The sequence below is a fragment of the Acanthopagrus latus genome, chromosome 14 (genome assembly GCF_904848185.1).
Source record: "Acanthopagrus latus isolate v.2019 chromosome 14, fAcaLat1.1, whole genome shotgun sequence".
NCBI classification, from domain to species: domain Eukaryota; kingdom Metazoa; phylum Chordata; class Actinopteri; order Spariformes; family Sparidae; genus Acanthopagrus; species Acanthopagrus latus.
The window spans coordinates 600695-626933 of record NC_051052.1 but is presented as its reverse complement, the minus strand read 5'-3'; the positions used below and the strand labels follow the sequence as shown (position 1 = coordinate 626933).

The 26239-nt window shown below is 43.5% G+C and overlaps 1 protein-coding gene and 1 long non-coding RNA gene across 11 annotated transcripts in view; one reads left to right on the top strand and one right to left on the bottom strand.

The window, feature by feature from the left end:
* plekha5 (pleckstrin homology domain containing, family A member 5) overlaps positions 1-26239 on the top strand; it is a 217622-nt gene that overhangs the window by 91159 nt on the left and 100224 nt on the right. The window lies entirely within an intron of this gene.
* Positions 16610-25021, bottom strand: LOC119032164. The gene is made up of 3 exons (XR_005078795.1): positions 24815-25021; positions 20193-20331; positions 16610-19998 (listed from the first exon to the last, which is right to left on the bottom strand). It is a non-coding gene; the product is annotated as an uncharacterized LOC119032164 (long non-coding RNA).

Sequence of the window (26239 nt, the reverse complement as noted above, 5' to 3'; positions counted from 1 at the left end):
TGTGCTTCTCTGTGAGTCATTAGTTTCCACTATGAACTGAAAATTCAAGCATTTTCAGTTTCAGAAGTTTGCTGTGTGTGAAAACTTTGTATTTTTGTTTTTGTGTGTGTGAGTCTTCACACTGGCCTCCCAATGTGTCTTCCATTATGGAAATTCTACTTCCAACTAAATCCACGCCCAGACCCCCCCCCTCATGTTGTGTTGTTGTTCTGTGTTTTCCTTCCTTCCCTCTTTCCTCCTTTTTCCCTCCCTCTCTCTGCCTTCTTTTCCCTCCACCAGCCAGCTCTGTTCAGACGTTTGCAGGCATCAATTTACAGCTTTCCTCTGCTGCTGACTGAAAAACTGGCTTTAAAAAGAACTTCACTTATTTGTTATATTGATTTGGCCAACACACACATTCTTTTTAAAAGTATGAGTAGGGTTGCCTGATCCCTAACCCTCCAGTACCTTCCACACAGTTTGCCTAAAGATCCAACTTTTTGCTCAGACTGCAGTTGTAGAAAATTTTAGTTCAGTGAAAGCTGACATCCCTTGGCTTCTGCAGAACCTCTTCTCTCCTCTTCTCTTCTCTTCTCTTCTCTCCTCTTCTCTTCTCTTCTCTTCTCTTCTCTTCTCTTCTCTTCTCTCCTCTTCTCTTCTCTTCTCTTCTCTTCTCTACTCTTCTCTGCTCTTCTCTTCTCTTCTCTTCTCTTCTCTTCTCTTCTCTTCTCTTCTCTTCTCTTCTCTTCTCTGCTATTCTCTTCTCTGCTATTCTCTTCTCTTCTCTTCTCTTCTCTTCTCTGCTATTCTCTTCTCTGCTATTCTCTTCTCTTCTCTTCTCTGCTATTCTCTTCTCTTCTCTTCTCTGACCGGGTATATAAGCTACAGTTAAACCTTTTTGTTGCACGTTTTCATCCCTCTGCTTTGTGCATTTCACATAATTTAGTCCCCCACACACCACAGGCATACAGCATTATTATGTCCTGGGGCCTTGAGGCTGTTATTAACTGTGCAGGAGTGTAAGACCACACACTCCAGCAGACATAATTCTCCACTGGTGTTTTGGCCTTAAAGATGGGGTGCCTTGGATCTACTCTAAACTGCCGTCTAGTAGTTTTCATGGTCCTACTGAAGGCTTAAGTTTGAATTCTGGGCTCCTAAGAAGCTGTTTCACAAACTGACTGAAGAGATTATATCAACAAAAAGATATTTAAAAATGTTGAAGCACGTTTTTAGGATCAATTCCAGGCAGGATGCCAAGCAGCCATACCCATTAGTCATGAGGCAGTGACAGTCCAGGTAAGCTCCAGTGTTATTGTCCATTATCACACGTATTGTAGAAACGTATTGTGGGGAGGCAGGAGTGTAATTTTTCCGCTTGTACTATTGAGGGTCTGAATCAGAACAGCAGCCAGGCCCAGCAGGCAGCAGACTCCTGGAAACTCTTTGTGGGGAAGTGAATGAAAGATGCTCCCTCAGCAGCAGCTGTCCAGGTGCCCTCCAGCAAAGTGTTTAAAGACTGTTAGTAGTGCTGTGGTGCTGGGTGTCAGGGTCCACGATGCATTTTCATTTTTGTTCCTAAGGTGAGCATGTTCAAGCTTTGATAGGTCAGTAAGTTGCTCTTAAAAACTATGAAGGAGTTGGACTGAGCTGGCTGACTGTTGTCCTTGTTGAGCGTAACTTACAGCCATGTCTGGATAATGCTATTACAGGGCCCTATAGTGAACAGTTACCCCTTTAAGCCCATTGTAACATGGGTGGTGAGGGGAAAGGTTATGGTCCGCTTTCAATGGTGGTAGCTCCAGTTAGCTTAAGGACACGGCAGGTGACATGTTGGATTTCTGCACATACATTTATCCCATTATACCATACCAAGCCAGGTCTCTACGGCACTAGTTATTACATGCATACATGCACTGACAAACACAGGCCAAAGGTCCTACACCAACACATCTCAAAATAAAATAAAGTAAAAAGGAGTCTTCACTTGGCATCATGAGGCATGGTGGAGCAGAAGTACACCTGCTCTTCTCCTAGGTACAGGTTACATTATCCACTAAACAAAAGGAGGCGCCACCTAGTGGCTCTACATTCAACAACTCCGACTGTTGCACCATATTGAGCCGTGCCCCACCTCCACTCAGCTACCTACCTTCAGGCTCTGAGTCTAGGCGCCCCAAAGGGGGTATTTATTGTCACTCCCCACCCCACGCTGTGCTTAGCTTTGTGCTCATTGATCCAATGCCAATTCCAGAAATCCCAAAACCGATCTTTCAGTATATACATAAATACATCAGACTTCAACAGTCATTACTGTCTTGGTCTATTACCACAGCAATTTTATTAATTGGATGCTAACTGATAACAATATCCTATTCATTATTTCCAAAAATTAGAGACCATTCAATTGAATTCTTAATGTAAAGATTTATATTTTTGGTAATGCATCAGTTTAGGGGGTTTCTTTTCCAATATAAATCCTTAGTTCTCTCAGATTGTCAAGCAGAATTGGCAGTATAACTGGAATATCCATAACCAAATCGATATGAAATAGAATAGGAACTGGACCTGGAGATTCAATATTGAATTATTTCAGTAAATCAGCAGCGATACCCATCTCTAGTCCTGTCTTAGGTACCCAGAATCAATGCAATACATATTCTTCACACGTATAGTTTTTTTATTCCTTGTGAGCACAATATGTTCAAAGAATAAAGGGACACCTCTGATTTTGCACATGAAGATCATTGTGCTCACCATGATGACGACTCCAATATACTATGTCTGATGTGTGATGATGTCAGTTTTGGCTGTTAGTCAAAAGGTGAAGGATCTAGTGGTTTTCAGGATTTAATAGTCACAATGTCTCACCTTCTGCTAAAGACATTTTTATGAATTGAATTTGTACCAAGTACTGACCCTGCAGCCCACTGTGACTTAACCACTGTACATCCTGGTGGAAACGTTGAATTGTGGAGAGTTAATTGGTCAGATTTGACCATTCTGCTCATTATGGTCAGAACTGGCCCTGATACCAGTGCAGCAGACGTTCTGTGCACATTTTCATAGTGTTAGACATGGTGTTGCTTTAAGAGTTGTGATTCTTGCACCAAAATACTGCTGATTCTACAATTTTCCCTTTTCTAAAAAATGAATCAGACATGTTGATCTTTATCAAATTCTACTGTCTGACCACCTGAAGGAATTCAGTTTGATTAAAGAAATCTCTCCAGCAATGCTGGCCTGGAACTTTGTCTGGATAAATGAATCCCAGGAAGCTAAACAGAACCTCCATATACTTAAGAGTAGTGGTTTATCTGAAATATTAAGTGCTGGTGTGTAATGGAGTGTTTGCCCTCCTTGTGCTGATGTGGCTGCTGATGGATGTGGGAACAGTGGAGCGACTCATTTCATTTGCTGCTCTTCCTCCTCTGTCTGCCCTCCGGAGCTGTTCCAAGAAAAACTGCATCACAGAACAACATTAGAGCCTTTGCCATATTTAGTCAGAACAATACTCTCAGCCATTTATTTTGCTTAAGTACATGTCAGAGTCTGAATCACTTTATTCACCAGATGTAGTAAATGCATAGACATTTGTCTCGATGACAGTATTATGCTGCACATCCACAGAGCAGACAGCGCATCAGTCAAACTCAAAGAAATGACTTTATCCAAGACTCTTCCTGGTATCATTAAAACTTTGATCGTATTCGTGTAGATTTTTTGTCATCCTTTCTCTCCGTTGTGATAACATTGTACCAGACCAGAACCAATGTCCAATGTCCAAGTGTGATGTATTTGTCAGCATGCAACGCAGGGTCGCATAATGAAAGTCTGTAAATGCCTTCATGCTACACAAACACAGTATATATACAAAGCCATTATACACATACATACACAACCACATAGAGCATTGTGAAAGTTTCTTCTGGGTGAAAGTAAATAGCAGCAACAAGACGGTGATGCTGATGTGGTCAGCATATGCACAGTAAAAGTTCGACATCAGGTTAACAATGTCCATTAAGCCTGAAACATACCGGACCAACCATCGGCCATCTGAGGAGTTTGGGGAGTCTCGGACGAGTTCGGGAACAAATCTGTTTGGTGTGTTCAGCTGCGTTGGAAGCTTTTGGGAGACAACATCTGCTCTGATTCAACATGCCAAGTCTGAGATCTTTGACTGTTGGCTGTCTGAGCCAATGGGTACTTTGATTGGTTGTGTGCTAGCTGTATGACCATTCTGATTGGAGGTGAATCAGCACAATGTGTGGGAGGGGAAGAATTTTGTTTGCGTTGCTGAACTCTATGGTGTGCACTTAGTTTTTTTATGCACTCCATCCATCATTTCCTGTTTTCATGTTTTGGATTACTGGCAGGAGACTAGCGCCACCCGATCTCGTGCAAGCGCAGAATGTACATAGTACTGTGTAACTGTATTTGATTTGTTTGAGCCTGTGTCTCTGAAGGCCTTAGAACATGTGGTTGACCGGATTAAACCATCAGGTTCTCCCCGTGACTCTATCCCGCCCCACTTTTTTAAAGATGTTTTCCCCAGTATAGGGCAGACGGTTCTGGCCATTATCAACAGCAGTCTGTCTTCTGGTGTTGTCCCCCAAAGTTTTAAACATGCTGTGGTGCAACCCCTTCTCAAGAAACACAGTCTTGACCCTGGTGCGCTAGCCAATTTTAGACCCATTTCCAAACTGCCTTTCATTTCAAAAATCCTGGAAAAAGTTATGTATACTCAATTGAAATCGTTTCTGGATGAGCACGAGGTCCTGGAGGTATTCCAGTCCGGATTTAAAACACTACATAGCACAGAGTCAGCTCTATTAAGAGTTTTTAATGATATCCTTTTGGCAAATGACTCTGGAGACTATGTAACCCTTCTACTCCTTGACTTAAGTTCAGCTTTTGATACCGTGGACCACAGCATTTTAGTGCATCGGTTGCAGCTAGTAGGCATCTCTGGTACCGCCTTGGACTGCTTCAGGTCCTACCTGGCAAACAGGACTATGTGCGTAAGCCTTGGTGGTTCTGAGTCCCGCTCTGCTCCGCTGTCATATGGGGTTCCACAGGGTTCAATTTTAGGGCCCCTGCTTTTCTCACTGTACTTGCTGCCCCTGGGTTCCATCCTGAGAAAACATGGTATCTCTTTTCATTGTTACGCTGATGATACCCAGATTTATATGCCACTGAAGAAGAAGGACGGGTTTTCCTTGAAACCACTTCTGTTATGTCTTGAAGACATTAAAGCCTGGATGTCTTTGAACTTTTTAAAATTTAATGAAAATAAAGCAGAAGTGATGGTGTTCAGTCCCAGTGGCTCTTGTGAACCACTTCCTGTTGACTTGGGCCCCTTGCTGCCTTACAGGAAGCAAACAGTTACAAACCTGGGTTTTAAGATGGACAGTGATTTTAAACTTGACCGGCAAATCGGTGCAATAGTTAAGTCCAGCTTCTTTCACCTTAGGCAGCTGGCAAAGGTGAAGCCCTTCCTTGCACAAAAGCACTTTGAAACAGTAATCCACGCCTTCATTACATCGCGGCTGGATTACTGTAACGCACTTTATCTTGGAGTCAGCCAGTCCTCCCTGGCGCGTCTCCAGTTAGTTCAAAATGCTGCTGCTCGCCTCCTGACTGGAACGCGTAAGAGGGAGCACATTACTCCCATTTTAGTCTCTCTCCACTGGCTGCCTGTGCACTTTAGAGTCCATTTTAAGATTCTTTTATTTGTTTTTAAATCCTTAAATGGTCTCGCCCCGCCTTACCTCTCTGAGCTGCTCCGCCCATACACTCCTGCCCGGTGCCTCAGGTCAGCTGATCAGCTGCTCCTGGAGTTACCAAGGGCCAAACGGAAGCTCAGAGGGGATAGAGCCTTCTCTGTTGCTGGTCCTAAATTGTGGAATGACCTCCCGTTATGTATTAGACAAGCCCCTTCACTGTCCGTTTTTAAAAAACGTCTTAAGACCCATTTTTATTCCTTGGCTTTTAATCCAGCATGAGACTCTGTTTTTGCTTTAATATTATTTTAACATTGTTTTATCGTTTATTATTGTTTTTATATTGTTCTTTGTTTTATATGTCTTATTTCATGTCCTATTTTATGTACAGCACTTTGTGTCAGCTGCAGCTGTTTTTAAAGGGCTTTATAAATAAAATTGAGTTGAGTTGAGTTGAGTTGAGTAACTGGCAGCTGTCGAGGTGGTATGTTTCAATGCAACTTTTCTGCCAAACAGCTCAGATGAGAGGCAACAGAGTGGTGGAAAGTTGTTGGAGTCCACCTGACAACGGAGGTCACCTCCGGATCACTGCTGCAGTCAGGCTGATAAACGGAAGTGAAGAGAAATCACCTTTTTAAATCCCAAAAGGTACATGGCTCCAGGTCAGAGCAGAGTCTGATGTGACTCCAGGTGGTTTTCCTCCAGATCACCCGGCTCTGCACTGACTCTCTCCTCCAGGGCTGGCCAGCTCTCAGCAGCTGAGCTCGGGGCTGCCTGAAAGTTTGTCTTCCTTCTAGAACAAATTCAAATGAAGATAATAGTATTAAATTAACTATTGTTGCAAATGATTTGTACTGAATTTCACAAAAGATCATTCTATTTAATCAGAATGATCTTCTGTTGTGTGCCTGGTCCACATCCCCTTGGTGGGACACTGGTCTTGTCACAAAATAAGTTTTCACATAGGCTCATGGAAGATGTTCTTCTAAAATTCTTCTTTTTTCTTAAGGCCAAATATGTGTAACATACAAAAACAGCGTATCAGAGAATGACATTCAGCAGCTGTGTTTTTCATGATAGGTTACATCTTGACACTCAAACCTTAAAGACCAAAACACTTGAAGTGGTATCACAATAAATCACAACCCAGTCACAGCCGTGAGTGTAGTTGGACTGAACTTCTGCCACACAGCAAAAATCTCTGATTTTCCACGCTGAAGCAGTGAGACATTCTGCCTCTCTCTTATCTCTCCATGTTTCTCCCCCTATCTCACCCCTCCTCTCATCTCCTCCCATCCTCCCCGCAGCTTCTCCTCCTCCTCATACTAATCGCAGCTGTCGGGGCCGGCTCGGGTGGAGCGGCGGGCTGCCGTGGGTGCTGCCTGCGCTGGGTGAATGCTTGCAGTGTCTAGGCGGGCTTTGATCCAGCGCTCTCCCGGGATGCAGTCAGGAGTATTAGGCACTTTTCCACCCTTGTCCTCTTTTAATTACGGGCCCATAATGAAGGCTGCACGCTCGGCTGCAGTACATCACACACACTCGGAGGAGGAGGAAGAGGAGGGAGTTCCCACCCTCCTTCTCCTCCTCACATCACATCTGTCTGCCCCTCCACCAGCCTCCTCTCTGTCCTGCGGATCCCTTTCTTTAGCATGCACACTCGTTCTTCTGTAATTCTTTCAGATTGTATTTGCTCTTTTCAGACTTTTATGTTTCAGTGCTTCTTCTCTCTTTCATCTATCCTTTGTTTTTTCTCTGTGCTCACTTTTCTCTGTTTTCCATTCTTCTCTTACAAAAGATGGATAGATAGACAGACAGATAGATAGATAGATAGATAGATAGATAGATAGATAGATAGATAGATAGATAGATAGATAGATAGAGTAAAGATAGACAGTAAAAGTCAGCCAAAAGAATATGTAAAAACAGGTGTTTGACTTGAGACAGCTATGTCCCGGCCGGACCACTGACCCGGTGACCTGCAGTCATGGATGTTTCTGTGGATCAGCTGATCACAGTCACTGCCTGTGGATGTTGAATAGTTTCTTTCTAAGGCGCAGGTCTCTTGCCTTCAGTGTGGGAATCACTCAGGGGGGAGAGTTGGGTGTTAACTACACTCTGGCTGAGTGAGTGAGAGCCTTCAGGAGTCCTGCTCCTGAGAGAATTACAAAAGGTCACTCTCTATATGCTGAATTATCATCACAGTGGGCCATGAATCAGCTCCACGTGACTCATATTATTCTAAACTCAGATGGCCTCACATTAATTTTTTTATAAGTGAATATGGCAGTCGTTAATCATTGTGCTTGCTTTCCAGATCAGAACAGTAGATTGGAATTGTCCGTTAGCATCATGTGAGACAGAAAATGACTTGTGTAAGTGAGTCAATACATAATTTGATCTTCATTTCCATTTTCTCGCTCAGACACGCTGAATGGTTCAGTACTGTCATTAATTACTGGGTGACACGCCACCTTGAACAATCTGAGATGAGCACTTTCTCACTGTCTTTTTAGGAGCTTGTTCAGACCTGCTATCTGCATCCAGGTCTGCTCACTGGCTGCTCACCACTAACTAACTGTCTTCCTGCCTGTATCTGTACGGATTTTCAGCGTCCTCTTGGTTTTACGAGCACAACATTTTAACAAGGTTCTGCCATCAAGCTGTTAGTGACTGAGGGGATGGATGGACCGGTACCACAGAACAACTGTCTTAGCATTAGGTCTCATGTTGAGAGGCCAGTCAGTGATTATAACTAGTGCTGACACAGCGCAGTGGAGAAAGATAACTACAGTAACAGCTGGGGAAGACGGCTCGTTTAAAGCTAAAAGCTGACTGAGCTAACAGCTGACTAAGCTGACAGCTGACTGAGCTAACAGCAACCAGAGCTAACAGCAATCAGAGCTAACAGCTGACTGAGCTAACAACAACCAGAGCTAACAGCAATCAGAGCTAACAGCTGACTAAGCTAACAGCTGACTAAGCTGACAGCTGACTGAGCTAACAGCAACCAGAGCTAACAGCTGACTAAGCTAACAGCTGACTGAGCTAACAGCTGACTAAGCTGACAGCTGACTGAGCTAACAGCAACCAGAGCTAACAGCAGACTAAGCTAACAGCTGACTAAGCTAACAGCTGACTGAGCTAACAGCTGACTAAGCTAACAGCTGACTGAGCTAACAACAACCACAGCTAACAGCTGACTAAGTTAACAGCAACCAGAGCTAACAGCAATCAGCGCTAACAGCTGACTAAGCTAACAGTCGACTGAGCTAACAGCAACCAGAGCTAACAGCTGACTAAGCTAACAGCTGACTAAGCTAACAGCTGACTGAGCTAACAACAACCACAGCTAACAGCTGACTAAGCTAACAGCAACCAGAGCTAACAGCTGACTAAGCTAACAGCTGACTGAGCTAACAGCTGACTGAGCTAACAGCAACCAGAGCTAACAGCAGACTAAGCTAACAGCTGACTGAGCTAACAGCTGACTAAGCTAACCGCAACCAGAGCTAACAGCTGACTAAGCTAACAGCTGACTGAGCTAACAGCTGACTAAGCTGACAGCTGACTGAGCTAACAGCAACCAGAGCTAACAGCTGACTAAGCTAACAGCTGACTGAGCTAACAGCTGACTAAGCTGACAGCTGACTGAGCTAACAGCAACCAGAGCTAACAGCTGACTAAGCTAACAGCTGACTGAGCTAACAGCTGACTAAGCTGACAGCTGACTGAGCTAACAGCAACCAGAGCTAACAGCAGACTAAGCTAACAGCGGACTGAGCTAACAGCTGACTAAGCTAACAGCTGACTGAGCTAAAAGCTGACTATCTGACTTTTGGTCCTTAGCATCAAGCTCTGAATACCTTATTGTTTCTTACATCCCCACTGAAAAAACAGCATTGACCAGTATGATTTCCTTGTTGTTCAATGCGGGTCTATGCTGCTTAGTGATGGTTTAGCACCCATTAATCCCATTGATCATGCTGGCCTACCAGCATAGTCTAGCAGGTGTTGCTGATGAAGCTGAGCATCCATTCACCAGCATCCCATGCTGGTGCTGGTATGCTGGTGATTCTAAGTTAACAACTGTGAATCCTGTTCAGTCAGCATCTTGATTTACCACACCTGTCAGGTGGATGGCTTATTTTATTGGATTTTAACAAATGTGTGCTCAACATCTGAAAGAAGTAATTATTTCATGTACATAAAAAGAAAAAAATTATATAAAAAAACTTTACTACTTTTGTATATTTAGTGCAGTATTTACAGTTTCTTTCAGGTGCCCTCAAATGACCCCAAAATCTTGCAGGTTTGAAGCGTGCGTTCAATAAACTTGTGACAACCTCACAGACTCTGTGTTCTGTATTGGACTTTCACAGCCAACTTTACCCCTCCTCATACTCTGCAATATGAAATAAGTTGTTGACACATCCCATTCTGCTGAGCAGCATCCCATGCTACTCAGCAGCATCTCAAACCAGCACCAAAACCCAACATATGCTGGTCTTGCTGGTCACCAGCTATGCTGGTCTGTGCTGGTTTATCCACAATGCAACACAGTAGCATCTCCCTCCTCCCTTGTAAATGTCAGGAAGTATCAATGATAGGTTTGAAGTTTGTAACACCAAGCTGAGATAATGCTGATGACATCATCAGAGGATCTTGCTGACTCAGTTGTCCCCTGTGATGTCAGATGACATCACTGTGAACAGCCTCACTCTCTGTCTACCTCTGACATGTTCTTTGTTCACTCATGTCTTGACTTGGTGTTTGAAAACCCTCCTGTTTTCTAAAGTGCCTCACCTCGAGCTGTTTTTGAAGTGCTTCGGAAACTGCATTTAAGTAGTCATTAAGTTTAGTGAGTGAACACCTGAATTAGAGCTTCCCAAACTGGACCCCAGAGACCGATAAGAGGGGATTCCAAATGCTCCCATGGTGAAAAACAGCTACATGAATCTGGCTGTTAAGCTATTTAATTCATTTTAATATAATTAAAGAATGCTCTCAGCCTCCTCCTGCACTGGACTGTGATGTCTCTATTTTGAGGGTCATAAGTGCATGAAGTGTTTGGGATGTCGGGACTGAATGCAGTGGTGAGCAGATTTGTCTGTGGCCACAAGAGGGAGGCAAAGCTGTACTGCTCCTCAGTGTGAGTGCTGCTGACAGGGCTAAGGCTCAGAATCAGTTCAGTAACTGTAGCTTGCACTTGTCCAGATCAACAGGGACTTCTGACTGACTTACTTACTTGTCACACTGAAATGCAGTGAATGAGGGCATGCTAGACAAAACTGAACACTGGACATCCTCATCGACTATTCTCCTAACAACAGGCCACACAAATGTAACACAACCAAAAACACTGTGAACACCACATGCTGACTCAGCTTTCAATATTGGACTTATCATATCTTCAGATTTGTCACAGTATCTGAACGTAGACTGGTGAGACAGCATTAGAGTGATACCCTCCACTGTTGTCAGAGTCTTTATTATGCTCTGGGCACCAGACAAAGCTGTCATCTTTCTTTTCTGGCACTGAGAAACTGAGTTGCATTATTTAAAGGACATGTATATGACAGATAAACAGCAAACGGACATTGTCCCAATGAGGCAGTGCTCCTCAACATTCCTTATTTCCCCCTCCTCAGTTTTTCCTCATGCTGCTCTCTGCGATCATTGTTTCGAGGACAGTGTTGCTTCAGAGTTCTCTGTACGGTTCTCAAAGCATCAGCATGATGACAATAACTAGATCTGATGACAAAATGTTTGTGTCTAATATTGTAACAAAAGTGGTTACTGTAATAATAATTGACTAGTAATTTACATTTCATAATTGCATTGATATTGACAGTGAAATACGTGCGGGGGCTATGGCAAGAATTTCTTTTGCGGAACAATCAAAACTCAGACGCTCACAGATGATTAGTTTTCTTAGTCACCATGACGATGATGGCTTCTGCCTGAAACAAATCCACAGAGCAGTCACCCCTCACATTATGTATAGTAGGATATCAGTGCTTCTCACATACATATATAAGTTTTGGAGCAGCACACAGTTATTTTTTCAAGCTCCTTATGTTGTCTGAGAGACAAAACTCAGTCGGATTCTTTGGCTTCAGCAGCTCTGCCATTGCTCACTTGGATACTCTGAGTTGCAGTCTGAACATGGTGGTGTTCAGAAAAGCATGTTCAGTGTTCATATGAGATTAACTTCTGTTGTGTTGTGTCCTGATAGACTGACAGGTGTTTGGAGCCGGTGCGAGGCTGTGAATGAGATCCCGGCTGTCAGGCTGCAGTTGCATGGCTGCGTGTGTGGGGGAGGTGTTGAGCTTAGTTTGTAATCCATCCTTCTTACAGATTTAGGGGTGGACACAATAAAAGAGACACCAGTTTAAAGGTCTTGCAATCCAGCAAACAAATCCTGTAATAAACCATGTCTTCAGCCACCCTCACTTCTTCTTCATACTGCCAGGGTGTTACTCTAGTCTGTGTTTATTTGAAACAGTCTGACATACCATGCTCAGGTGTCTTTGCAGCTGATTCTCCTGTAAAAATCAGGCATCAAGTCTATGAATTTCATGAAATGATGTCCATACTGTTGTACTGACCTCATCCAAGCTGCCGCTGTTGTCCTGTTCAGTATGCTAACAAGAGAGCTAACAGATTGTCTTTCTGTCTTCTCTTTCTATGTCCATCTACTGAATCCCACCTCCTCACCAGGTAAGACATTTGGTTTGAATGTATCTGCCTGTTTCCTGTTTCACTGTATAACTGGGCTGGTTGTCTGTGGGTTTCGACTGTGACAGGTTTCAGCCCAGGTGCTCAGGCCTGGTGCATGCTGGGGGAGAGAATGTGGCTCTGTTTGCAGTGGAGATGCTGCTTTTATTTAGTTCTCTGGATTCAAGTCACATGTGTGTGTGTGTGTGTGTGTGTGTGTGTGTGTGTGTGTGTGTGTGTGTGTGTGTGTGTGTGTGTGTGAGAGAGAGAGAGAGACTGTGTGTGTTTGTGTGTGTGTGGCAGAGTGCTGCTCCTCTGTCTGTGTGTTTCTGAAGCTTGCGGCCTGAGTCTGTAACTAAAGGGATATTCTTCCCAGTTTATTTATTGAATTAGTCATGAACTGGAGCTGCCCTCCTCTGTGAAATAATCCATCACTGTCTGTTGGTCTGAGTCTCCTGAATGTCACTTCTATTACTTATTTAAATAAACTTGAGCTGTGAGCACTTTATGTGTGTGTGTGTGTGTGTGTGTGTGTGTGTGTGTGTGTGTGTCCTCGTTTGATGTAGTATTGTCTCAGATTTGATGGCGTTGATGGGAGGATGAGGAGATGGATGAGCGGGTGGATTCACCCTGACAGTTTTTCTTTTCCTCCCTCTTCTCCTTCACCAGAGCCTATGCCACACTTTTTCTTCATTTATCTCCCTATCTGGCTTTGTCTTTACTCCAAACACCTTTACTCCCTCTCTCTGCTTGGTATGCAGTGTGTGTGTGTGCTGTGTGTGTGTGTGTCTGTCTGTCTGTCTGTCCATGTGTGCTTGCAGCATATATGTATGTGTGTGCACTGATATAGTATGTGTGGAGATGGGTAACCATGACAACAGCAGCCTGAAGTGTGAGTGCTTGTGGCAGCTCAGCACAGTGCCCCCTCCCTCCTTCTCTCTCTGCAGATAGAGATTGCACACGGATACCATGTCTCTTCTTCTCTTTCTCTATCCATACACATACACACATACAATCTCCATACATGCTGTGTCCATGTGGTCATGATGTGCAGTTGTACATGTAAACATTAGTCACTGCCATTTAGAGGAGGTGCACTCTCAAAGTCAAAGTAGTCTGTTGTGGTTGTCATGTGCTGTGTATTGGTTGGTTTATGATGCAGAGGAATAACAAGCTCAGACTTCCTCAGTGTGTGAACCCAGTCACTGTCAGTCCAATTTCTTTTCTTTCTACTGAAGTTAGCATGCTAACCAGCTAGCCCTGGACAAAGTGGTGTGAGAGTATAGCTCAGGGCCTCCTTCTTGCCCCTCTGCTGCTTCATGCCTCTCCTATCCCTCCCTGAAGTCACTGTGTCTTCTCATCCCCATGGTCATTGTCCTGGCATGAATCACCTCCGTTCTGTATTTCCTGTCGTCAAACTGGCCTCTGTAGGTCTCGGACACTGCGCCCATTTCTGGTCCGGCCGTGTCATTGAGTGGCTGTTAAGCCCAGTTGTGTTGCCCACTGGCCCAGTTCCAGTTCTGGTGCCCACTCCAGCGTTGCTCCCCACCTGGATTCCGTGTTTGGTCTTCCCCATCCCAAGCGTGTAATCCTTTTCCTCCCATTGGTCCAACGCATCTCTGCTAGTATTATTAACAACACCAACACCTGATGCTTCAGGCTAAGTTAACCAGCTGAAGTGAGCTCAGTTTTAACAGTTACTATGGTGGTGTGGTGGTTGCCTGAATAAGTATGAATTTGGCAGGTAGCCATTTCTTACATATTGTGCCTTTTAAAGAGTAACTTAATACCTCACCGGCTAGTAGTGATGTCACAATGAGTACACTTGTACGTCCCTGTAGCAAGGTAAGTTACATAATTAAAACACATATGTCATAGAAATGGTGTAAACAGATCAAATTTCAAAGCATAAAATGTGGCAATACATAGTCTTCAAGATTATGCAGTGTTTGGTTGAAAGTAACAGGACTCTATGGGTGTGATAGAGTACTCACGGAATTAACATCACACTCCTATAACTTGTCAGACTCATAATGGAAAGTTTTGAAAGAAGGGTCAGAAATCAACCAAAACCTGACGCATACGTTATCCACAATGCAACACGGCCACCTACATACTGGTTGGAGATTGGGGTGTTTTATGCCAGTAGTGGTTATTGTAGTAGAGATTTGGCAAGATCATTTCATTTAATCCCAGCACCACCGTGATGTCACTCACTGGATAGTGGAGCACTGCACTGGAAGTCTTGACACCAGCATTGTCCCTGTTTGGATGAGAGGGGTGGAGCTGTCTCACATGTCAGAGGTATTGTGGAGCAAAGCAGGCTAGCTTAGCTTCCTGCCTTTATGTAAAGCTAGGATCCAAGATAATGTTAAAATTTACCCAAAAATGTTATTCAAACAAGTACAGTTCTGTAACTTTGACACTTGTTCATAAATGAAAGCACCTCACAAAACGACTTTCTGCAAGATGACGATGCATCTGCCTTGTACTCTGGCCTATTTTAAACTTCCTCACTTCCGCATAAAAAAATGTAGATAACAACATTAACATAAAGAACTGTTGCACCAAGTGTGGGTTAGCTCTATGGGGTATTTTACAGTAGATATTGGCCATTTTCACCAATGACTGAACTCAAAGCTACAGGTCAAGATCGGCAGCCATCAAAACAAGTGACAGAATAGCATAACAGCTCCAGTGTCACAAAATCTGCTTGCCACTTGGATTGCTATTTCTCTCCACAGTTCATGAAAAAAATAAAAGACTGGAAATAGTCCATTTCTTTATGCCAGCATGGCAGCTGTAGACTTGGCAGGTATCATGTGGGTTTTGGGAGCTCTGACCACGTTTTGCTAGTCAAAGGGCAAGGTCACTGTGACCTCACAGAGCACAGTTTTGGCCTTAAGTCAACAATTCATTCATTGATTTAAAAAAACAACAACAATACACGAATGGGTTCAAATGCATGATGACATGTTAAATCCAAAAGGTCAAAGGTCAGCTTCACTGTATCATCATAGTATTCTGCAAAAAAATGCTCTGGCCATTATTCAGCCACAGCTGAGGAACGGCAGCTTGACCGTTGTGTGGTGGCATACAACCACAAGGCGGTGATTCTAGTCTGCACCATGTTTTCTAAAAACATATGTGTCACTGATCGAACCAAAATAAATAGAAAAGTGCAAAATATTTGAGTGTGCCACGCAGATCAGGTGCATTTATCGCATCTTCTATTACATGGGCAGGTCGGCAGAATCTTCATCTAATTCTTATTCTACACATTTATATTTTGTTCTATATAGAAGCTCCCTGTGCTGCATTCTATCACCATTCCGGCACATTAGGCAGCACACAACAAGCGTGTGCAGTCACACAGCACCCAGGCAGCAGCCTCAGAGATGCCTGCAGCAGCAGCAGAGGCATCCTGGGTGCATTTTTTCTTTTTTTCCCCCAAGATGTCATCAGTCGCTGAGTTGGAACATCCTTCAGCCTTCTCCTGAAACTAGCTACAAACTGACCTAGTTTGGCAAAGTAATACACTGCTGCTGCTCTCAATGTCATGTGTGTCTGTGTGTGTGTGTGTGTGTGAGTGTGTGTGTGTGTGAGTGAGTGCATGTACTATATGTGTGACAGGAAGAGAGAGAGAGAGCGATACAAGCAGAGCAGACCAATAGCAGTAATCCACCTCCTGATTAAATCCAACCAGACAGTTGTAGATACACAGAGCTGCAGCAGATGAAAACATCTCTCTCCTCTCTGTGTGGTGTTCCCAGCACACCCTGTGGTTACGGTAAGCTCTGGATGCATCCTGACTGAATAATCTCCTGTTTATCTAGTTACCCGCTTGATATTCATCCACAGTACGACAGCTGCTTTCCTCTGCAGCTCCTCTGGTCGCTGCAACAAACAAGCTGGAGCTAGTGAAATGCTGGATGTATCTGCTGTCTGAAGCTTTCAAGATGCAGTTCAGAGATTGACAGTTATTGTCTTGGCTGTGTATTGATGTGCAACATGCAGCACACCTGGTTATACCTCCCAGCACCATGCACACGACTGCCTGTTAGGTATGTCAGGTTTCATGTTCATCTAGCCTGAGGCACACTGACAGGGAATGAGAACGTTTTTTTCTCAGAATGACACAGGAGCTGAAAACAACTTCGGTTTTGTAAAGAGACCAACACACTCAAAAGAAGTCTTATTGTCATTTATTTGGTTTAGTTCATGACTTTTGTAATAATGAGTTTACATCCAAAAGGTCAAAGGTCAACGTCACTGTGACATCAGAATGTTCTGCAGGCACACATTCCTGGACATCATTCAGCACCATAACTGAGGAACAGAAGCCGATTGTGAGCAGGTTTCACATTTGGTCAGATGATGAGCCGGTGACAGTAATCCTGGGTGCTCACCTGGAAGCTGTGCTGACTGTAGAGATCTTGGGTGCTGTGGTGTTGTGTCAGAATCAGCTTCATAGTCCAAACGTGTGAACACATACAAGGAATGTTCTCATGATCTAACACACTGAGAGACATACAGCAGCGGTCCAACAGCAGCTCATTGGTTGTGTTCATATTGATCTTCAGGTGGTTGTTGTTGCACCATGTGATGAAGCTCAGTCTCTCAGTGAAGTGAAGATGTTTCTCACAGGGAAGGATTCACTGGAATCATTCATGTCAGTACAGTGAGAACTTGCATTTCACCAACAACTACACCTTATACCTTTCTATTCAATTTCTTCAAAGTCGTCACTATGCAGGCTTTATTGAATGAGGACATGAATATAAAAACTAGAACAGTGAGGCAGTAAGTCTGGGTTATACAACAGTATGCTTCTTAAATGGTCAGTAGCATCATTCTTGTCTCTCTGTGCTTGGTTGACTTAGTTAAGTGGTAGTCAGGTAGGTGCGATGCAATTGGGGAAAAAGTGATGAGTTTATTACTTTACACTTGAAGTCACATTCAGGTAGAGCAGCGTGCTGCAGGATACACAAAATAAGCTTCTTAGTATTATTGGTGTCTAGTTATTTAAATTCTCATTATCTTCCTGTGGCAGAGACAGCAGTCCAGGACATTAGTAACACTAACACCCAAAAGCACAGATGTAAGCCTCAGAGACACAATTTATATGTGCCTTACGAGAAACAATATTACCTTTACAGGAGGAGAAAACATTGGGATTTGAATCAGCCTAATGACAGCAGCCTCCATTTAGAAACGCTGTTATCATCCTTGGAAAGATCTGTTGAATCCCTCTCTGACTGCTGGTAGAAATGCTGTCAGATACACACTGTAGAAAAACCCAGTGGGCTTTGCTGTCCAGCAGACTGTTACATCTGTGATAGTGAAGACCCTTCAATCATTTTTCCCCCCAAATGTGCCATCACTATATTAACAGTGTGAATGCAGCCTGAACTGGAAAAAAAGAGAAATGATTTCCCCATTGACAGAGTGTTTCTCCTTTTAGGAACACTTCAAAACAATCACAGCAATGATTCTGGTTAAGACGGCAACTTAAGCAGGAAGGTCAGTGGTGTGAAAGCTGGAGGAGAGCAATCAACTTCCCCTGGGTGAATAAGGCCCTGATGAACCAGAGATGAGTCCAAGCTGACCTCCTGCCAGTGTGCCTTTCATCTCAGTCTCATAATGATATCATTCATCAAGCTGACACTCCTCAAGTAGCCTATATATAAGCTCCACTCCGAGAGATGTTCTGCGTCTCAGCTGCACTCTGTATGGGAAGCCAGATGACACTCACCTTTTTGAAAAACAGCTGTGTCACCATCATATACTGTGTATGTAGACTATGTTCCATACTTTATTATAATAAGTGACTGACCAACCATGAAGTCAGCCATATGAATATTCTATACTGCAGATTTTTAACAAGGTCTGTGTTTGTCACAACCCAAGGTTTTAGCACGAGTTGTTGTGTGGTTTATGTATTGTAAAAAGTAAATGTACAAGTGAGCCCCAGGATAGGAGGGAAATACAATACACAGTACTGCACAAAATAATACAATACAAAACTCTTAAAAATACAACTGGCAAGTGTCAAGAATATAGCCTACCTGCCTAACATTAGCATGTTACATTTTCTGTCTGCAGCAGACTCTCTATGATTTGAGATTGTGATGAATCAAGACACAAGCCAGAGCTTTTTCTTTACTATTACTCTTGCTGCTATCAGGGCAGACGAAGGCCACAATGTATTCTGTGTTCAGACAGGAGCAAGACATGCCATTTGCCAGAGCTAGCTTAGTTGAAACATCGCTACTTTGTTGATTTCTCTTCTCAGAGACTCTCTGTTCCACTTAGTTCCACTCAGATTGTACAGGTTCACCATCTGAACAAGATAATCTTTGAGCGCTTAATCATACATACAGTACAGGATTCTCAGAAGAGCTCGTCAGGTCTTAGCACAGTGCCAGCATAAATGACATCATAGTGCATCATAGCAGGGAATTCAGTGCTTGTGAGGTGGACCCTAACAATAGAATGTGGACAGTTTAATTGTTTAACGCATAATCCACCACCCACCCAGCCACAGTCTGTTCACTCTGCTGCCATGTGACAACACATGCAGTATCTGCTGCTGTGCCACCCAACTACACTGCAGCTTCACTCCCCACACTGTGATGCTCTTGAACTCATCCTCAACACTCCACTCCGTACAGTTGTTTTTTCTTGTATTGATTCCCTTATGTAATGTAAGGTATCTTACAACAGATTCTGTTCAGTAACCTGCTTTGTAAAACAATGAATTAACATTGATTCTTGATATATATTTCTTTACTATCTATCATTCAGCTATTATTCATCATCATTATCACATTTTAAATAAAGTGAATTTAAGGGGATTAGAGAAGGAAAGATGTCCGTATCCATCCAAGAAAGTAGTTGTGTTGTTACTGGGATCAAGCAGCATCTCCAGCTCAGACAAGCCTGCTGGAGGTTTTATCCAATCAAATTGCTGTCATTTAGTTAATGCAGCATTGGTTGTTTTTATGGCCTTGCACTCATATACATCAAAAGTGCTCTCTAACGGTGATGCGTTCGCTTACTATTGTAAATACTGAAGAGCATTTGAGTGGTGATGCATTCACTTACGGATGTACAAAACGCTCTGCAGTGTAGTGAACTGCTAAGACTAATGAAAAAGCTGTTTGAGCCTGAAATGAAGGTGAGTTGAGTCAGTCGAATGATTTGGGATTCGCACCTCTACAGCTGTGCCAGGGTTTTAACAGCTGGTAATTGTGAAACAACACACCGAAGATAAAATAATGTTTATATCCTAAGCATTACTCAACATGAGAGTGAGCTTTGAAAGGATAACAAAAACGCTGGGGTCACTTGGTGAACTAGTGCAAGTAACAAAGTATCACACTGATGCACCAGCAGCATGTTCATGGCTTTACAAGTGTTAGCCATGTGAGATAAGCCACTAACCTCGATCTTCATGAATGAATGATGTGTTGTACCAATCACTTTAAGTCATCTTGTCCATATCTTGACCCAGAAAAGGGATGGGGCTGGAGATCCAGCAGGGTCTGGTTAAGCCACATCATTTTCACATTGACACCTGATAAGTGAGCACACACACACATCCAGTGACAGAGCTGTAATAACTAAGCCATGCTGTGTTTGGAGGGGGCAGCATAGAGGCAGGTGAGCCAAGCACTAAGCCACCACTGCATCTGTGTTGCCCGTCTGTGTGTCTGCCTTCCACTAACACCACGTAGAATATGGGTACGCATATGGGTAATATGGGTGTACCTCTCCCTCTGACTCTTGGTAGCACACAGCTCAGCTTGCTCCAGTTCCATCAGCTTCAACTTCAATTGATGCCATAAAATATCTTCTCCAGCCCTCTTCTCCTGCTTGTCCATGAAGCCACTGAGCTGCACACGTTTAACTACAAAGTACATAATGCATCATGAGTGACGTTACTGCATTTACGTTCAGCCACTTCATGCCCCTGGGTGGACTGGAACAAATCCATCCAGAAAGCATTAACGATGGAATGAATACCCCTTCAGGAAGATGGGGTGCCTTCTTGCCAGGTGTTGAAGGGGGTGCCGATTCATGTGGATCTCGGAGTGTAACAGAAGTCAGAAGGCAGTCTGTGAGAGCTCTTATAGTATTACAGGGATCTTGCCTATGTGATAATAAGAGATGTGATCATACTGAAATAAGACCAAAACTAACCATCTTTCACCTTGTTACATAAAATTATTCTATATTCATTAATAGTTCTACAGTCAACAAAATCCATGTGCAGAGTCAAACCAACACTGAATGTATCTGCCTCTGTGCCATTGAGATTGTCAGTCAGAAGCTATAAAAACACTTCACTGAGCCACACACACACACACACACACACACACACACACACACACACACACACACACACACACACACACACTTATTTTGACTCAATCCCACACACACTGCTTGCTTGCTGCCTGAAATATTCACTAGAGCAACTAACGGGGATTAAACTGCTGCTGAAAATAGTCCCCAACTGAGCCTCTATTTCCTTCTGCTTGGGTAATGTCTTTAAATAACTTTTTTAGACAGACAGGATAGGGAAAATAGAGTGTATCTTGAGATGGATTAATACTTTATGTATGTGTTGGCCTTTGATGATCTGGACAATGTCCAGTGTCAGCTTGGTTTTAGCTCCAGCCCCATAGGCTAACAGAAAGCAGATCTGAAGTCAATATTTTTGTTTGCTATAAGATGTGCCTACACAGGTGGGTTCATATCCAGCATGCACATTTTAATGATTAGAGAGTCTGCTGTCGGTCATTTTAAATGCTTCCACATGTGCAGTAATGTCACATCAAAACTATGAGCTCTAGTTATAAACTCGACAGGATGCAGGAAACAGAATACAAAGTTTGAGCTTCTGAAATCTGTATTTTCAGGCAGCTCTGATGGAGCTCAGGAATTATCGGCTCTTTACTGAATGAATGTGACCAGTCCTTTCATCTTGTTGGGAGCTGCCGTGCCTCATACATGTAACTGTACACATAGGCCTCTCTTAATGGAGAGACACATCTATCGTGGTGGATTGAGTGATGTAATTTATATTTTACTCATTAAAGATTGTTTCACATGTATAATTCTGGTAATTTTTCTAATTCTGCTTGCTGCTAGCATCACCATCATCACCATGAAGCACAGCAGCCGTATCTCTTTTAGCTTGTGATTGAGGTCAGCACACACTCACTGCTTACTTTGGAGGTAATCATTTCCCCACCTTCATTATCTCCTCTCCTCCGGTTTGTCCCTTCAACCTGGGCCACTAATTCACCACCTCAATTAGACCGAGGTTTAATGAAGATGATTACATCATGAGCTGTATGTTACCTAAGGACAGGAGAAACAGTAGCCTCCTGGCTGGTGCACAGATGGGAAGACAGAGGGAACAGGGGCTTTATATACACTATATTACCAAAAGTATTCGCTCACCCATTCAAATGATCAGAATCAGGTGTTCTAATCACTTGGCCTGGCCCCAGGTGTATAAATTCAAGCACTCAGGCATGCAGACTGTGAAACAAGACATTTGTGAAAGAATGGGCCGCTCTCAGGAGCTCAGTGAATTCCAGCGTGGAACTGTCATAGGATGCCACTTGTGCAACAAATCCAGTCGTGAAATTTCCTCGCTCCTAAATATTCCACAGTCAACTGTCAGCTCTATTATAACAAAATGGAAGCGTTTGGGAACAACAGCAACTCAGCCACGAAGTGGTAGGCCACGTAAAGTGACGGAGAGGGGTCAGCGGATGCTGAAGCGCATAGTGCAAAGAGGTCGCCGACTTTCTGCACAGTCAATTGCTAGAGAGCTACAAACTTCATGTGACCTTCAGATTAGCCCAAGTACAGTACGCAGAGAGCTTCATGGAATGGGTTTCCATGGCCGAGCAGCTGCAGCCAAGCCACACATCACCAAGTGCAATGCAAGGCGTCGGATGCAATGGTGTAAAGCACGCCGTCACTGGCCTCTAGAGCAGTGGAGACGCGTTCTCTGGAGTGATGAATCACGCTTTTCCATCTGGCAATCTGATGGACGAGTCTGGGTTTGGAGGTTGCCAGGAGAACGGTACATTTCAGATTGCATTGTGCCAACTGTGAAATTTGGTGGAGGAGGAATTATGGTATGGGGTTGTTTTTCAGGAGCTGGGCTTGGCCCCTTAGTTCCAGTGAAAGGAACATTGAATGCTTCAGGATACCAAAACATTTTGGACAATTCCATGCTCCCAACCTTGTGGGAACAGTTTGGAGCGGGCCCCTTCCTCTTCCAACATGACTGTGCACCAGTGCACAAAGCAAGGTCCATAAAGACGTGGATGACAGAGTCTGGTGTGGATGAACTTGACTGGCCTGCACAGAGTCCTGACCTGAACCCGATAGAACACCTTTGGGATGAATTAGAGCGGAGACTGAGAGCCAGGCCTTCTCGACCAACATCAGTGTGTGACCTCACCAATGCGCTTTTGGAAGAATGGTCAAAAATTCCTATAAACACTCTCCTCAACCTTGTGGACAGTCTTCCCAGAAGAGTTGAAGCTGTAATAGCTGCAAAAGGTGGACCGACATCATATTGAATTCTATGAGTTAGGAATGGGATGGCACTTCAGTTCATAGAATGAGTAAAGGCAGGTGAGCGAATACTTTTGGTAATATAGTGTAGGTTAAAGAAAGAAAAGTGTGATTCCTGCTGATGCCTTCAGAAAAACGCTGACTGTGTAGAAACACTACATCACTGTTATCAGCTGTTTGTCCAAACAAATAAGGTTTAGAAGATGTTTTCATTACTGTCATGCTGTCATATTCAATGTCCTTGCCCAAAATAATATGCTAATAAAAGTTTTTTAATGAGAGTTGATAGCTGCTGTCATTATACAGATGATTTGGAGTAATTGATGGTTTCAGATTACAGTGATCAGACCACGCTGCTGTCAGTCAACTAAGTTATTAATTTGTCAGCTCAACAACTATTGCTCAATGGCTTCCATTTCTTAAAATGTTTTGTAATTATGCAAGTAAGTTATCGTTAGGTGTTGCTGATGCTATGCACACATTTGACGTTCCTGCAAACAGTTGCATAGCATTGGTTTAACTTATTTCAGCACACTAAAATCAGCCTGCAGAGATTTGAATTCTGCTTCAGATGTATAATCCATCACTCTACCACTTCCTTGCCTTTATCTTTTATGTCAGTGTGCCATCAACATTATGCAATGCAGCTGTAGGCAAACACCCATTTAGAAGTTCAAGCATGTTGGTGGGTTCAAGGACACATCCACATTTGAAATTCAGAGAGTCAAGGGGCGTGACAGGGTTAATGCAAGCAAAGTGACATTTTACATTATCTTCATTTCTTATTTTTATAAGTTACAGCCGGACCAAGACTGAATTCTTTAGGCCTAGACAGATGCTAAGGAGTTAAAAACTGTCAGCTGTTCCTCTGAGTGTTCATTATGTTTTTCCTTTTCATGACCAGAAGATACAGCTAGTTCCACCTCACTGAAGTCGTAAACAGCGATACAGCTTTGATACGAGGGGGAGGAGGCATCATTTGCAGGCCTCAACCGGAGTGTGTCTGTGTGTGTGCATGTGGAGAGAGAGAGAGAGAGAGAGAGAGAGAGAGAGCCTGTGCTCATCCAGCAGGGGGCAGTGCTGCACAATAGCCTGAAGCTTAAGGCCATTGACAAAGCTGCTGTATTTGACGAGCTGGAAGTGAGATTGTGTTGACCGTTAACTTAGCTCTAGCATGTACAACAATGTGAACTTGTCAGTTTAGCCCTTTTACATACACATGAATTATGCCCATATGAACGGAAACCTAACAGTACAGTATTTTATACTGAAAGCATATAATTGTTATTCTCTCTTCCAGTGCACTAACAGCATTGACAATAAAACATTAACAATGACCACTGTATGAACTCTTACTGAGACACACTCACTAGCTTAATAATCATAGTTTAGGAAGATGGCTCACATGCTAGCAGCGATTAGCATGCTAAAAACGTTTAGCGCTGATTAGCATTCGCTCCTACCACTGCTAAAACTCTTCAACTCAGCCATACTCCACTGTTTACTCCCACACATAGCTCTACAATATCAGACTTTTTATTCATTCAGCAGACTTCAGCTCACACACCTTATGGTACCAGACAGTCTCTTAGCTTTAGCTTTGGTAGCGGGCTTGGTTAGCTCCGCCATTATCGCAGAAAGGAGGAGAGACACACACGCACACACACACACACACACACTCTGCCAAGATCAAGTTCACTGTCTCTTCATGTTACCATTTATACGAAAGCTTTACTCCAGTGTGTTAGTATTGTTTAATATCTTGTTTCTGTTTATGGTCAGCTTACCTGTTGGAAATATAACAACGCAATATTAGTCAGAAGCGCTCTCCTTTGCTCGCAGTCTTACACTAACTCATCAGTACTGACAACTTCTTCTTGTCTACTGGTGTCAGCTACTGATCCCCTAATAGAATGCACAGAGTGCACTCTGCTGACCATACTGTTCTTAGCAGTGGAAAATAACCACAAATCCCATTAAAGGTATAGTTCGGGTTTTTTGAAGTGGGGTCATATAAAGTACCGTAGAACTTCCGTATCCCTACGCAGTTGCACTAGTGCGGAGGGATATGGACAGTCAAGTTTTATTTTTATGGAAAGTAAACCTCTCGTCCAGCAACTGGGCCTCACACTGTATTCTGCAGCTCGCAGATCTGCTGTTGCTCAGTTGCACTAATGCGTAGGGATATGGAGGTTCTACATTTGAGAAAATGTAGTGCCAAAATAAAGGCCGGTCTGACGGCGATGTAAAGCGGTGTGAATTTTCCCTTTACAACACACACTTGAACTGTTATAGATTTTTTAAGGTGAGCCTTGTTTTAGGTGGTTTATTTCTCTTTTTCTCTGGACCCCGTTCACTGCAGTACAAAGCTGAGTGTCTGGGCTGGAGCGGCTCTCTGCTTCTCCAAACTGAGACTGCGCTGTTCAGTGATTACGGTAGGAAACAGATCGACTATAGATATGTACTTAATATGACCCCACTTCAAAAAACACAAACTATCCCTTTAACAAGACCTAATATCAGAATAATACAGATACCTGACAAATCAATTACCTTGTGTATTGAGACCGTAGCTTTCACTGAACTGAAACATTGGGTGGGGGGGGTGGGGCTAATTTTGCAATGTCTTTACAAAGACCATGTGCCACACATTTGTATCTAATGGAGCTCAGCATTTAACCCCATATACAGTGCCATGTGTCTCCCTGTAAGATGCAAAAGAGCAGCTGTAAAAGGCAGCAGGATGATGGATGGGCTTTATCATTTGGCCCGACGTGTGTGTGTGTGTGTGTGTGTGTGTGTGTGTCTGTGGGTGCACGTGCTTCTCAGAGTTTGTGACCTTATGTAAGGGTGATTTGTGCCATGTGTGGGTGCATGTGTGTGTGCACACGTGTGTGTGTGTGCGCTTGGCTTAGAGGAAGGTGAAGTTCTGAGATGATATGTCAGGCTAGAGGACACAGGCTGCCCCTCCACTCTGCCATATCTAACCATGTGTCATTTTACATTACAGTGCCACAGCATGCCAGCCACGTCCCTGTCTGTCCTTGTGTGTTTGTGTGTTTGTGCTCACATTCGAGGGGCAGTTAGCTTAGTGCCCACTTGTGACTGCCTGCGTCATGTGACGTGGATGGAGGCCGGCCTCACAGACTGATGGTGAAAAGCTGTGGTGAAAAACAGCACATCACCGCTGAGCTCTTCACTCATGTAGAAAT